Source organism: Engystomops pustulosus, chromosome 8, assembly GCF_040894005.1.
Source record: "Engystomops pustulosus chromosome 8, aEngPut4.maternal, whole genome shotgun sequence".
Taxonomy (NCBI): Eukaryota; Metazoa; Chordata; class Amphibia; order Anura; family Leptodactylidae; genus Engystomops; species Engystomops pustulosus.
This window is the reverse complement of record NC_092418.1, coordinates 27,903,451-27,916,766: the sequence shown is the minus strand read 5'-3', so window position 1 is coordinate 27,916,766 and position 13,316 is coordinate 27,903,451. Positions and strand designations below refer to the sequence as shown.

The window sequence follows — 13,316 nt, the reverse complement described above, 5'->3', positions numbered from 1 at the left end:
AGTACAGCTGCAGCTCGACCCAAGTGAACAATCCATCAATTGTTTTATCATCCCCCTGTGATGTATATTGAAGTTTACGGAAGACTCAAGGAAAATAAGTTATTTTGTGTCTCCATAGTAACAGACTACAAACAAATCCATTGTAGTCTGATTGTGAAGCTATACTCCCTTCCATTTGTCCCCCATGCCTTGCTAAATGTTTGGTAGGTAAGTAATAAATAGGGGGGCTATTACACGATTTTTCAAAAGTATCTCAAAGTTAGATAATAGTGAGGAGGACGGAACTTAAAGAGCATCTACCACCAGTATGAAGGACTGTATGCAAATGAGCCTGAGAGGCTCCATGCTCCATAGATGTTAATGGAGCTTGGTCCCCCTCAGGCTCATTTGCATACAGTCTTTAATTCAGGTGGTAGATGACCTTTAAGAAGAAAGAATTCTTTTATTTGTTAAAAGATAGCGTGTTTCCTTTTTTCTGTTTTTCAGTTCCACAAGTTAAATACCAGTGGAAGTCGGGTATAGGCCACGTCCCCCTTTAAACAGAAGCCACGCCCCTTTCGGTACCAAAACCGTTTCGTTTTTGTCATTTTTAATGCAAATTGCCACAGAATTCAGTTGCAAACAGTCTGATAAATCTTCCCCTGTATGTTCTTTGGGTTGGTCGTTTAACCTAGGAAACAAGACCCTGCAATGTCAACGTCCATGTACAAGAGACAAGATCCCTTTAAGAATGGCAGATTTAGTGATTGCGCTTGAAAACTTCCTGCTGATGCATTTGCTAGAATGTAACAGCTCCACAACCAACTAAAAAAAGACAGATATCATCTGACATACTCTAGAACATATGGGTACGAAATCCACCCACTCAAGAAAGAGAAAATTAAAAATGCAAACTTTTTAAGTAAGATGAACTGTACAGTGTAGATAATGCTTGCAGATGAACACACGGCTACGTACAGCCCCACACCATAGCTGTCCCAGCTGTCTTATTATACGAGCTGAGATCCGGTTATGGGAATGATTCACATTATATATAATAAAAATCTGTGACAATTATGTCTGCTGTAATAGGGATCATTAATCCGGTTTTTAGTTATGGCTTCTTACAATAAATAAAAGTTATTACTGCCTAAAGAAATTTGATTAACAATTCTCAACTAAAAAAAATCTAATTAATAAAGCCTGGCTAAAAAATCTGATTTACAATGTCTGAATAAAAAGCCTCATGCACACAACTGTCTATTCAGGAGCCATGGGCTAGCCAAAAAAAACAGCAGCTATGCGCCAAATAATACAGCAGGACCTATTCTTGCAGCCCGGTGGCTCATTTCCTATGGACATGGGCATGGTGAGAGGGGGGAGGGGGGCTCACATGCAGTCAAATCTCTTTCCCCTGTTTTCGGCCCATAAGGGACACACAGTCGTGTGCATGTAGCCTAATCATACCTCACAATTTTCATAGCAGAGAAAGAAGGATAAAATATGTGGAGCGCAATACGCCTTTTACTCCATCCCTAACTCCACCCCCTTACTACCCTTCGTCTCCCCCCTCATATTAAATCCCCCTCTTATTGTGCCTTCCCAGCAGCTTCCTCTCTTATTATTACCCTAGCAGCTCCCCCTTTTATTTTGTCCCCCATCCAGCAGCTCCCCCTCTTATTATGCCCCCTCTGGCTCCACCTCTAATTTTGTCCCCCTCCCCCCCCCCCCCCCACCAACTCACCCTAAAGCAGCTCCCACTCTTATTTTGCTCGCCCCCAGCCGGATGGGAGATCGGGGCAGAGCCCGAAATCTGGGATTGTCCAGTTGGATCCAGGCGTTTGGCAGGTATGTTAGGCCTCATGCACAATTACAGTGTGCAGATACAGGCCACAAACAGGGTGAAATTTGTGCAATTTTTTGGCAGGTGGGGGATCTCCTCACCTCTCCAATCTCTATAGGAGCAGTGCGGCCATGCTGCAAATCTGGGTGAGAACAGCACTTGATCTGTCAACTGTGTTGCGGCCGACCCGGCTTGGTCTTGGTGCAGTTAGACACGGTGACTGTGCACGATAGAGTTCAATGTCGGCTGTGAGCGCGGCCGTGTGCACCAGGCCTGAGGGTGAGTTCACATGTGACACTTGCTAGTTACCGATCGCATGCTTTTCCATCGAACTGCATATTCGATACGTTTGAGGTCCGACCCGTGTTGGGGCATTGTGATTGTAAACGCAACTCATGTGTGACCTCATCACTGTTCTTTTGTATATCCAACCCATGTAACCCTATTCAATCTCCCCATCTTCTTTATTTTTTTTACTTTTTAAATAAAAAATAATGAGATGAATAAATCAGATCAACAATGTCTTTAACAAAAATCAGATTAACAACAATTTTGTAACAAATCTGATTAGCAAAGTTAGTCTAAAAAAGCTGATTAACCATGTCTGGCTAGAAAAATCTGATTAATAACACACAGTGATTTTCTATCACAAAGTCAATCCAGATTAGAGCTCACTCGTCCAAGGTTCACCGGCTCCAGGAATATTCTCAATAACAACAAAGCCTTTTTTATGGAAACTTATTTCAGGATTGGAGCAAACATTTTCCATGGTGGTTTCACTGAACTCATGCTATGTTTATCTAATGACTTTCTAATGCAGTCTTAAACCATGGGTTGAAGATTGTCTCTAACCAACCAGATGGGGATGAAAGAGCCCCCAAAATATTATCTCTCAGATGCTGTGATGGTTGTTGTTTAAACATCTATGTCAAGAAACAGCTCTATTGCTGGAAGTTCATGGTGGGAATTGGAGATATAACAAGCTGTACCCATCAATATGAACTGCAGTGTACTCTTCCTGCTCTATAACATGCTGCCTACACGTAGTACACTATGTAAAATCTGCTCAGCTCCTCCTGCTCTACAACATGCTGCCTGCAGATAGGACACTATGTACAATCTGCTCAGAGTAGGAGAAACTGAGCAGATTATATGTATTGTCCTATCTGCAGGAAGCATGTTATAGAGCTGGAAGAGCTGAGCAGGTCATATGTGCTGTTCTTTCTGCAGACATCATGTTATTGAGCAGGAGAAGCTGAGCTCAGCTCCTCCTGCTCTATAACGTGCTGCCTGCAGATAGGACACTATGTATAATCTGCTCAGGTCCACCTGCTCTATTACATGCTTCCTCTCAGCTCTTCCAATTCTATACCATGCTGCCTGCAGGTAGGACACTATATACAATCTGATCTGCTAACCCACAGACCCTCATTTACTAAGGGTCCGATCGCCGCACTTTCGGTTTCCCGAATATTTCCGATTTGAACTGAATTGGCCCGGAATTTTGGCACACGCGATCGGATTGTGGCGCATTGGCGCCGGCTTTCACGCGACAGAAATGGGGGGGGGGCGTGGATTCAGAAAAACAGCGGAATTTAAAAAGCGATTTGTGTCGCAAGATCAAGCACTTACATGCACCGGGAAGACGAAGGTGAAATCCGGTGGACCAGCGACACCTGCTGGATATCGGGCGCATGACTTTAGTGAATGCCGGCAGACCCCAATTCTCGTCGGACAACGCTCCGCAGGATCGCGACAGGAACGGGTAAGTAAATGTGCCCCATTGCCTCAAATAGGCCACAATATACAATCTGCTTAACTCCTCCTGCTCTATAACATGCTGCCTGCACATAGGACACTATGTACAATCTGCTCAGCTCCTCCTGCTCTATAACATGCTGCCTGCACATAGGACACTACATAGAATCTTCTCAGCTCCTCCTGATCTATAACATGCTGCCTAAAGATTGGACACTGTGTACAATCTGCTCGGCTCCCCCTGCTCTATAACATGCTGCCTGCACATAGGACACTACATAGAATCTTCTCAGCTCCTCCTGCTCTATAACATGCTGCCTGCACATAGGACACTACGTACCATTTTCCCTTTTAGTTGTATCAGCTTTACCTGATGTGGGTCAGGACATCTTGGTCTCTGCCTAGAATTCCAATAGATTCCTCCCTGAGAGGACAGTGTGTGGAATAGATCTGATAAGTCACTGCTATTAGGATCCCCTTCCTTTAAAATTCATGTCATTTACTTTGAATGAAGACTAAAAGATTCCAAGATGGGCGCAGCCACAGCGATTATACCTGAATTAAGATTCGTATGAGAATCTGAGAATTTAATGTGACATTAATATGCAAACCAATTCACTCGAAGGATTAGTCATTAGGCAGTTTAAACACACATCTGAATGGGATTATAAAGTCATTTCACCCGAAACAATTAAACCTTAAATGGAAAAGGTCAGCAGCTTTGACTATGCACACCTGCTTTACAGAGAACCTGTTACCAGGTTTTACCCCACTAAATTCTAGCCACCCTAAAGTAGGGTACAAAATTTCCTTTCTAGAAGTCCCTCTTATGTGAAATCTCACCTGTTTACTTATTAAAAAAAATCTTGAAAAAATTACTCTTTTCACCTCATTTTCACATGAGATGAGTCAAGTTTAGTAATTGCAGAGGGAGTGTCACTTCAGAAGCCCCCATCTTCTATCCTCTAGGACAGTGATGGCAAACCTTTTAAACACCGAGTGCCCAAACTATAACGAAATCCCACGTATCCCACGCAAAGTGCCAATGCAACAATTTAAGCAGTAACTTATTACTCCCTGCTCTTTCACATGTTTAAATTGTATAGGCACCTGAGGACACCAATAGAGTAGAAAGGAGAAGAAAGTTTGGACTATCATTGTAGCTTCCTTCTAGGGTCCTGGGCTGCCTGGGACTGCAAGAGACCTTGAGTCCTGTTTTGCAAACTCTACCCTGAGGTGATGGCGCGGGTGCCCATTTAGAGGGCTCTGAGTGCCACCTCTGGCACCCGTGCCATAGGTTCGCCACCACTGCTCTAGGATCTAGAAACATGATTTTGTGTCACATTAAAGATAAAGATTTCCTCTTTTACATCACATACGATTTATGGCCTTGTGATCTACAGAACCAGAGATACAGACAGCCAAACACATAGTAGGAAATGCAATCTTCAGATAACGATCCACTTCCTGCCTATTACTTAACTGCCTGTATGCCCAGTTCTGTACCTCACAGAACCATGAGCCTTATGTGATCTGAAAGATTAGATCCTTATGATTAAAACCACAGAAAAACATGTTTCTAGGTACTACAGAACAGAAATAGGGGCATATGAAGTGACACTACCCCTGCAGCCACTAAACTTGACTCATCTCATGTGAAAATGAGGTGAGAAGAGTCATATTTGCCTGGTTTTGGGGGATATTTTTCATATAGGTAAACAGATAAGATTTCACATAAAAGAGGGAATTCTAGAATGGACATTTCATACACAACCTTAGAGTACTAGTAGTTTATTGGGTTAAACCTGGTGACACATGGGAGAGGAAGGGGGGGGGGGGGGGGGTGCCCTGACACTGCTGTGCTCTTAGTTCTCTGCTTGAACTGCTTTGTAGAATTTCATTACACCACTGACCACGCCCCTGCAGTATCCATGCATTAGTGCAATCAATGGAACTATAACACTTAGGCGGTGGTCACACGTTCCGCTAGCGTTGGGTTCATAACGCGGCGCTAGTGAACAGGGGGCGGGTCTCTGGAAGCGCATGTGCAATTGGTCCGAGGCCCGCCCCCTGTGCTAGCATCGCGTAATGAATCCAACGATAGCGGAACGTGTGACCACGGCCTTAGTTTCACATGTGGTGGTACTCCATCAGAATTGGTGAGTGTGAGCAGAGGCTTTATAGGACTCTTCTAACAAAGTGTATCATCCACTGCAGATATCTCCAAGCTTACCCATCCCCTTGATATGGTACACCACAAAGGGTTAAAAGCTAGACAAAACTCAAGAAACACATAACCCCCAGAAAACTCTCAGCATCATCTGCAAGATCACCGTGAAGATCGATGAGCTGCAATCTGCCATAATCAATGTGCAATGTCAAGATCATGACTCTATCAAGAGCGGAAAGATGATGGATCCTCCGACATTAAGATTCTAAAATACGGCGATTCATCTCCAGTAAACACATGAAATCGTCTCGTAGACATAAAAGTCAATAGCTTCAGAGAGATAAAAGTGATGCAGTGATATCTGGGGCCTGAAGGCAATTTGCTTGCGCTCATATTATAGCGGAGTAGTCACCAGGAACTTCCGCTCTTAATGCGTTTGGGATAAATGAGTCTTCCAAGGAGCCATCTGACTGCCAGGAATGAATCTAGCGGTCAAATAGGATAGAATGGATGACATGCACAACATCCCTCATGTCCTCGCCAATTAGTGTTGTCACATCCCATCCTGAGCTGCTCGATAACGGAAGCGGCCCATTTATCGCACCGGTGTACTCTCACGTTGGAGATAATGCAGAAATGCCGGGGAACAGCAAGAGATACCTGGCTACAAATTTCTCCTTAAAAGGTAAAAAAACTGCGTAATCGTAGCCACCATGGGGATGGTTTTGGGCAAGTTTCCCTTAGACATGTCGCTTAGAATAAAGGCCAAAAAGTTTAACCTTGGTTTCATGGAACCAGATAATCTGTGAGATCTTTAGGTGGATGTTCTTTCACTTACTCCAGTATGGATCTTATTGTCTTATACTAGATAGAGACCACTTTGCCACTTTGAGATCCGCTGATGGTCGACCTTCTGAATATTTCTGTAAACAGGATCTTTGAAGCTCCACCAAAAAGTGATCATTAGCTTCTTGATCACCTCAGTTACTAAAGCTCTACTTCTCCAAACACTTACGAGGTGTTGTCCAGAGACACCAAGTTTTCCCTTTTCCACAACTTGCTAATCTCCACGGATCACAAGAATGGGGGTCTGTTGCACCTCCAAATCAACAGAGCAGCTGATCACACATGTGTCTGTTGCTTAATTCATCTCTATGTCCACCACTGGGACATTGGCCGATCAGCAAGTTATCTTCTAACATGTAGAGGGAAAATCTTGACGTGGTACTTCATATGATTGGATAACCCTTTTAATTGGGGCGGCCAGCATTTAGAATACTCCCAATTGTTCCAAACATTTTCCATTTGACAATGATGAAGTCCACTGTGCCCTCAGGAAAATTCAATGCAACATTTTTTGTAACCTTTTCCGGGTCTGTTCCTCCACACAACCCTGTCTCTGATCTCTAGGGGCCATTCTGAGCTGAAAGTGTCCATAGACATACTGGCAGATAGAGGCAACTTCTGTCCTCCTACATCTCAGTATAAATTGCAGGAAAGATGACATGAAAAGACATAGTAGACTCAACTCTGCCGGGGATTTGTGCCGGAAATCGTCCTTTTCTCCATGATCCTGGCCTTAATGTCCTCCCTTAAGAAAAGTCTCCTTTGTCATTTCCTGGTGATTCCTCGTCACTGGAAATCCACCTCCTGCCCTACCCTTATGGAACGGGTAACACAGATGAACTACTTAAGGAGGATGGCAGAGATACTGGCTGATGAAGCTGGCTGTCCCAACAAATTATTTTGTACCTGGTCTAAGTGGTCTGCCTCCAAGGAAGGAGCAGACCTGCCACATTGGCTTTACACGCACAGGGCCTCCTCTGTTGATGGCAGTTATGGCCTCTATCCTGTAAGCTATTTGTGAGGCCCTATCCCCATCATGCCCAGGGACTGCACATCCGACCTTTCCCTTCACCCCCCACTCCCCTTACTCCTTTTTCTTTTTTCCTCTGCTCCTTCATTCCTTTCCATGCTCTTTCATAATACATAGCTGTTACATGTATTCTGACCGCCCTTTTTTCCTTCTGCATTATACAGGATTATGACAATGTATTGTCTTCGTTTGTTGTTCAATTTCTTTATTGCGTCTATATCACATGTACGCTGAACAGTTTCTGTACTTGCATTGACTTGCATTGACTTGCGTTGATATTGAAAAAGCATATGCTCAGCCAAAGCTATTAAAACCTAGGGGGGACGGATGCCACTGTATGACATCCATCCCCGACCTCCGTTGAGCAAAGTCTATGGGTATTGCCCAAGGGATATAAATATCCATAGATGGAGACACCCCTAAATATCCACAGCAGTAAGTCGCTGCCTTCTGCCGATCTTCCCTCCTCCACCTGCTTTCAGGTAGGAGGAGGGAACATTGTTACAATGGAGTGCAAATATACCATGTGAATGTAGCCTTATAAAGTTATTTGATATGAGCACAAGGCCTAAACATAAAAAATTTAAAAAAAGTGAAAGCCACTGAATACTTACTGAATTTACAGTTTTTTTCTCAATAGGGGGTTATATACACCCCTGAAACTATGTTGTAAGTAATGAGGCCCAGTAGACGGGTCACATGGTGCGATACATGGATAAGGATATCTATTTCATCCTGGGTCACACAAACAAGTGTAAAAGGTTGTGGAGATTGCACCCAGGACACGATAGCGGCTGCTTCTTGTAGATTAAGTCAATTGCCAATGTCATTTAGTTTCTCTACTGGAGGAAGAAGATCCATAAAAAAGTCTCTATAATTGTTTTTCCATTGATCTGCTAATACAGACATAAAAAACAACAATAATTTCCATCTCTGAGCTGGAAGGCCGGGGCTAAGGAGAGGCTCAAGTAACAAATAACAGTGTCGCCTGCTAATAAAACCGGCTGCGGCCTCCACTACTCCATCACATAGAATAGCAGACAAGACAATAATATAGTATTCTGCATATAGGAAATGTATGGTGTGTGTAACCCTTTCCACAGGACGTCTAAACAATCCGTGGCTCTGATTGCACCAACATATAATACAGCGCAGCACAGACTGTGACAACATCAGTCTGGTCTTACAGGACGGACATAGCCAAGTTTGGGGGCATATGGGAAATATTTTTAGGACGTGGTTCACATGCGTCAATTTCTTCTGCAATATATCAAAAAATTTTGGACTGCAGGAAACCATGCCCCCTAATAGACGTGGAGTGGCCCATCAGAATAGCTGAGAATCCACTGGTGGGTCCAGTCACTTATATTACAATAATAGGTCTTAAAAGTCCAGGTTTGAAAGCTACTACTAGGGGTAGTAGGGATCATTTTCTTTGCTAGGCCCAAGGAGCCCCACTCCAACTGTGCAGCCCCTCCCGAGGTAACCTCACCCAGCGTGTAATATTATACAATCCCATTCACGTACAACACTATTCATTAAACGTGTCATGTGATGTCACATGACCAGGTATATAATGGGCCGTGCACCTGTGTGACATCACATGACCAGGGATATAACAAGCTGTGCACCTTTGTGACATCACATGACCAGGGATATAACAAGCCGTGCACCTTTGTGACATCACATGACCAGGGATATAATGAGCTGCGCACTAAATCACAAATCTCAGAAATTTGTCTGATGCAGTAAAACCCTCTTTAAAAAGTCTGATTACATATCCCAAAGGGTTAATGAATGCTGAAACATTCACAATTCTAGGCAACAATTCAGGAAACTCTTTGACAATATCTATTGATGTAGAAACACTGAACAATGGCAGCTGGTGTCTGTATTCACAGCAATAACAAGAACCATGTGATCCGGTGGGACCCGGCCCGGGCGCTGTTCACGGCCGGAAGCGCTCCACTCTCTGAGAATGCTAAGTGTCCTGGGGTATTCAGACACTGGGGTCCGGATGGACTCTGGATCCCTAATGGGAAAACTTCTGCTTTACTGGAAAGATGTACAAACCATGCTGGGAGTTGTAGTCCTGAAACTAGTAAACAACTGCTTCAGAAAATGCCTAATAAAAGAATGAGATTCACAAATTCGGAACTCATTAGACTGTGTCCTGTATAAGAAGCTAGGGCGTGAATACATAACATAATACCTGGAAAGGGAGGACAGAAGCCGCTGAATGCAAATGCAACAGACCTCGGAACGGCGTGTCACCATGTAATTACATTAGCACAGGGATTGAATTGCCTAAGGGAAGGCCCAAAGTTGTGTGAGATACAAGATCATCACTCCATTCATACACTTTCGCACTAAACGAAGGCTATCAGAAGGTTTAACTGTGCACAGCTGTAGCCAGTGTAAGGTATTGTCCCTGGAGATCTGTGTAATCATAACTTTGTGTGTGTGTGGTGTGTTAATAGCAGCAGGACTGTGAAAAATCTATTTATACTCCAGGATTGTAGCTGGACTTGAAGTACTAGGGGAGTGTCCTCACATTACTGTGCACTAGTCTCCACTGATTAACTTCACAGTCCCATCCATGTACTCTAAGTAAAAGCTGTAGCAGGATTCTGTATTAGTCATTCAGTGAACAAAGCTAAGAGCACAACAGTGTAAGGATGTGCCCCAAGTCCAGCTACAATCCTGAATACGAATGCATTTTCACAGCCCTGTTGCCACTAACAACACATGCAAACCTATGGTTACAAAGATCCCAAGGGCTGAAATATTTACCTGCTGACAGATTACCTGTAACCAATGAACACCTCATTCATCCCATAGATTGTAAAATACATGGTTTTTTTGGGAAGTTAGTTAATTTTGTCATCTTTACTGAATGGGTTAAGAAGCAAAAAATTCCTAAGCTAATAAATTCTTTTCTTTGCAGCGTTCTCTCTCCAGAAAAGTTGACTTGTTCCTTTGACCCAGTGCGGCGCTGACAGGGCCCTGGAGGGATTTGAGGAGTCGGCAGTGAAGCAGTGAAGCATCTCCCGCAGTGACAGCAGCCCATGAGCGGGGAGAGGCAGCAGACCTATGGCAGACCATGCAGTTATATCTGTCCGTCTGTCAGCTGTCCGCTCCGAGGACGCCCAGGCAGACGCTGGGTTACACCACCAGACAGAACTACTTACCTTAGTAAACTTATTGTAAGAGCAAATACAGCAACATCCATGTATCCAGATATTTCTCTATTGCAGTTTCTAATGTGTCAATAAGAGAATAATAAAGATACTGGGGCACATTTACTTACCCGGTCCATTCGCGATCCAGAAGCGCGTTCTCCGACGAGGATTCGGGTCTGCCGGTGATTCACTATCCACGAGGTGTCGCTGCTGCGCCGAGCTCCGCCGGAGTTCACCTTCTTCGCCCCGGTGCACGTAAGTGCTGATCTTGCGACACAAATTCTTTTTTAAATTCGGTGGTTTTTTTTACTCCGTTTGGTTGTCCGACGGCCACGCCCCCCGATTTCTGTCGCGTGAAAGCCGGCACCGGTGCACCAAAATCCGATTGCGTGCGCCAAAATCCCGGGGGAATTCGGCACAAAATGGATATCGTTGGGAAACCCAACTAAAATGTGCGATTCGGACCCTTAGTAAATGAACCCCAGTAAGGGGGCTATTTATCATTAGGTGGCTCCTTGGGGCGGTTCTATGTCTATTTTTGGAGCTGCGCTGCTCATCAGATTACTTTAAGTGGCTTTGGCTCTTTAATAAATGTTCTTATTCTCTACTTTCTGTCTGGGATTTTTTATTTTCCAAAAGTCCCAAAAAAAGTCTCAAAATGCATAAAAAGTCCCAGGTCATGAATGTGGATTTGCACGGCGTCGCACTAGTGGTTGTTCTATGTTTACGCCAGATTAATGAAGAGGCGGAAATAGAGACTTTTAAGAAACGAAAAGTCCAAAAAAACTTTTCTGAGCCTTTTTTTTTACAACAAAAAAACCCAATGATAAATAACCCGCCCCCATGTCTTTTTCAAAAATGTCCATAAGAAGACACTTTAGAAACAAGATCATTGTCCTTGGATACGACCACATTGTTTTTGCATATGAAATGTTATGGAGTTACTGCATAATCCACAGCTGTCCTGTGGTATTGAACACTAAATCCGGGTGGTCGGGCACCTCAACAGTTTCTATGAATACAGACTGGAAACTGGAACACCCCTTTAAAATTTCTGAACTTCAATGTGTCTTCTTATGGACCAGTTGGGAATTTGGTTACCCATAAGCACCAAAACCTACCTGCAGCTGCGACCTAAAGCTAAGACCTCCTGGGATTGGTCTTGCATTTCTATGGTGAAATTTTTTGTCCCTTCTTATTAATTCCTTGTAGAGGAAATGTAATTCCAGCTTCAAGGAACATTATGATTCATGCACCATGCCAGCAGTCTCAGAGTCTCAACGTCTTCCAGGAAAATTAAATAAACTTAGACTATTTGCTGTGTGTATCAGTCAAGGCTGAGTCATGACCAGTATACAGTCCTCAGTAAGGTCGCCGAGCCAAACAAAGGCCAATCGCCTACAGTAATTGCCTTGTGAGTAACTTACAGGAAGCATCACTCATGTGCCTATAACAGCATGGCCTCCTGGTGAGTGCAGCTTATCTGGGGTCGTAGAGCAAGAATAATGCACTAGGTCCACCCTTGTGATCTGATAAGGAACTTTCCAGGGAATGCCTGTGCTAGGCATGTAAAAGGTAAGTACGCGGAAGGGATATTCTCATCTGGGTATTCACACTCAATTTAATTCATCGGCCATATACATACATTTCTTTAATTGGATATTATAAAATAAATGTAGCCATGTTGTACTTTAGAAACAAGATCATTGTACTTGGATACAACCACATTGTTTTTGCATATGAAAAGTTCTGGAGTTACTCCATAACCCACAGCCGTCCTGTGGTATTGAACGCTAAATCCAGGTGATCGGGCACCTCAACATTGCATACCTGGTCACTGCCGGAAGAGTGTTGGGGTGGTCGTATCCAAGTAAAGCTATCTTGTTTCTAAGGGACAACATAGTGACATTTATGGGAAATTATCTTCATACAGTATTTGTTTTTGTAAAAACATCCAATTGAAAAAATGAATGTATATGGCAGATTAATTAAATTAAAGGGAAATGCCCAGATGGGAAAACCCCTTTAAATGACATCTACCGCCAGGATGAAGGCTTGTAAACCAAGCACACTGACATTGGTGTGTGCTCCTTCTGGCAAGACCCGCTCTTCTTTAAGCTTCCTATGCCTATATTAAGAAAAAAAACCCCTTAAAAATGTATGCAAAAAATTTATGCTCCAGACTCCATCAACACCTATGGAGACCGGAGCCCCTTGGGCTCATTTGCATAAGTTTTAAAAGTGCATATATCTTGCCAGAGGGGGCGCACAACAGCATGTAAGTGCGCTTGGTTTACATCCTGCTGGTAGATGTCCTTATTACAGGATGCTGTATAGTGTGGGGACTAACAAAGCTACTTTTCTTGTCTCAAAAACATTTTCATTGCACAGACCCTCGAAGCCTCTACACCCAGGTAAGTGTATCAATTTACTATCACTTTTTTTAGCAGGACTATAGAACTATATTTGTGCCTATTTATAGTTTCACATGATCCCGGCAAGTTATAT

General features: G+C 43.5%; 1 protein-coding gene across 1 annotated transcript in view; it reads right to left on the bottom strand.

The window, feature by feature from the left end:
• Positions 1-13,316, bottom strand: part of ADAP1 (ArfGAP with dual PH domains 1) — an 87,604-nt gene that overhangs the window by 52,991 nt on the left and 21,297 nt on the right. The window lies entirely within an intron of this gene.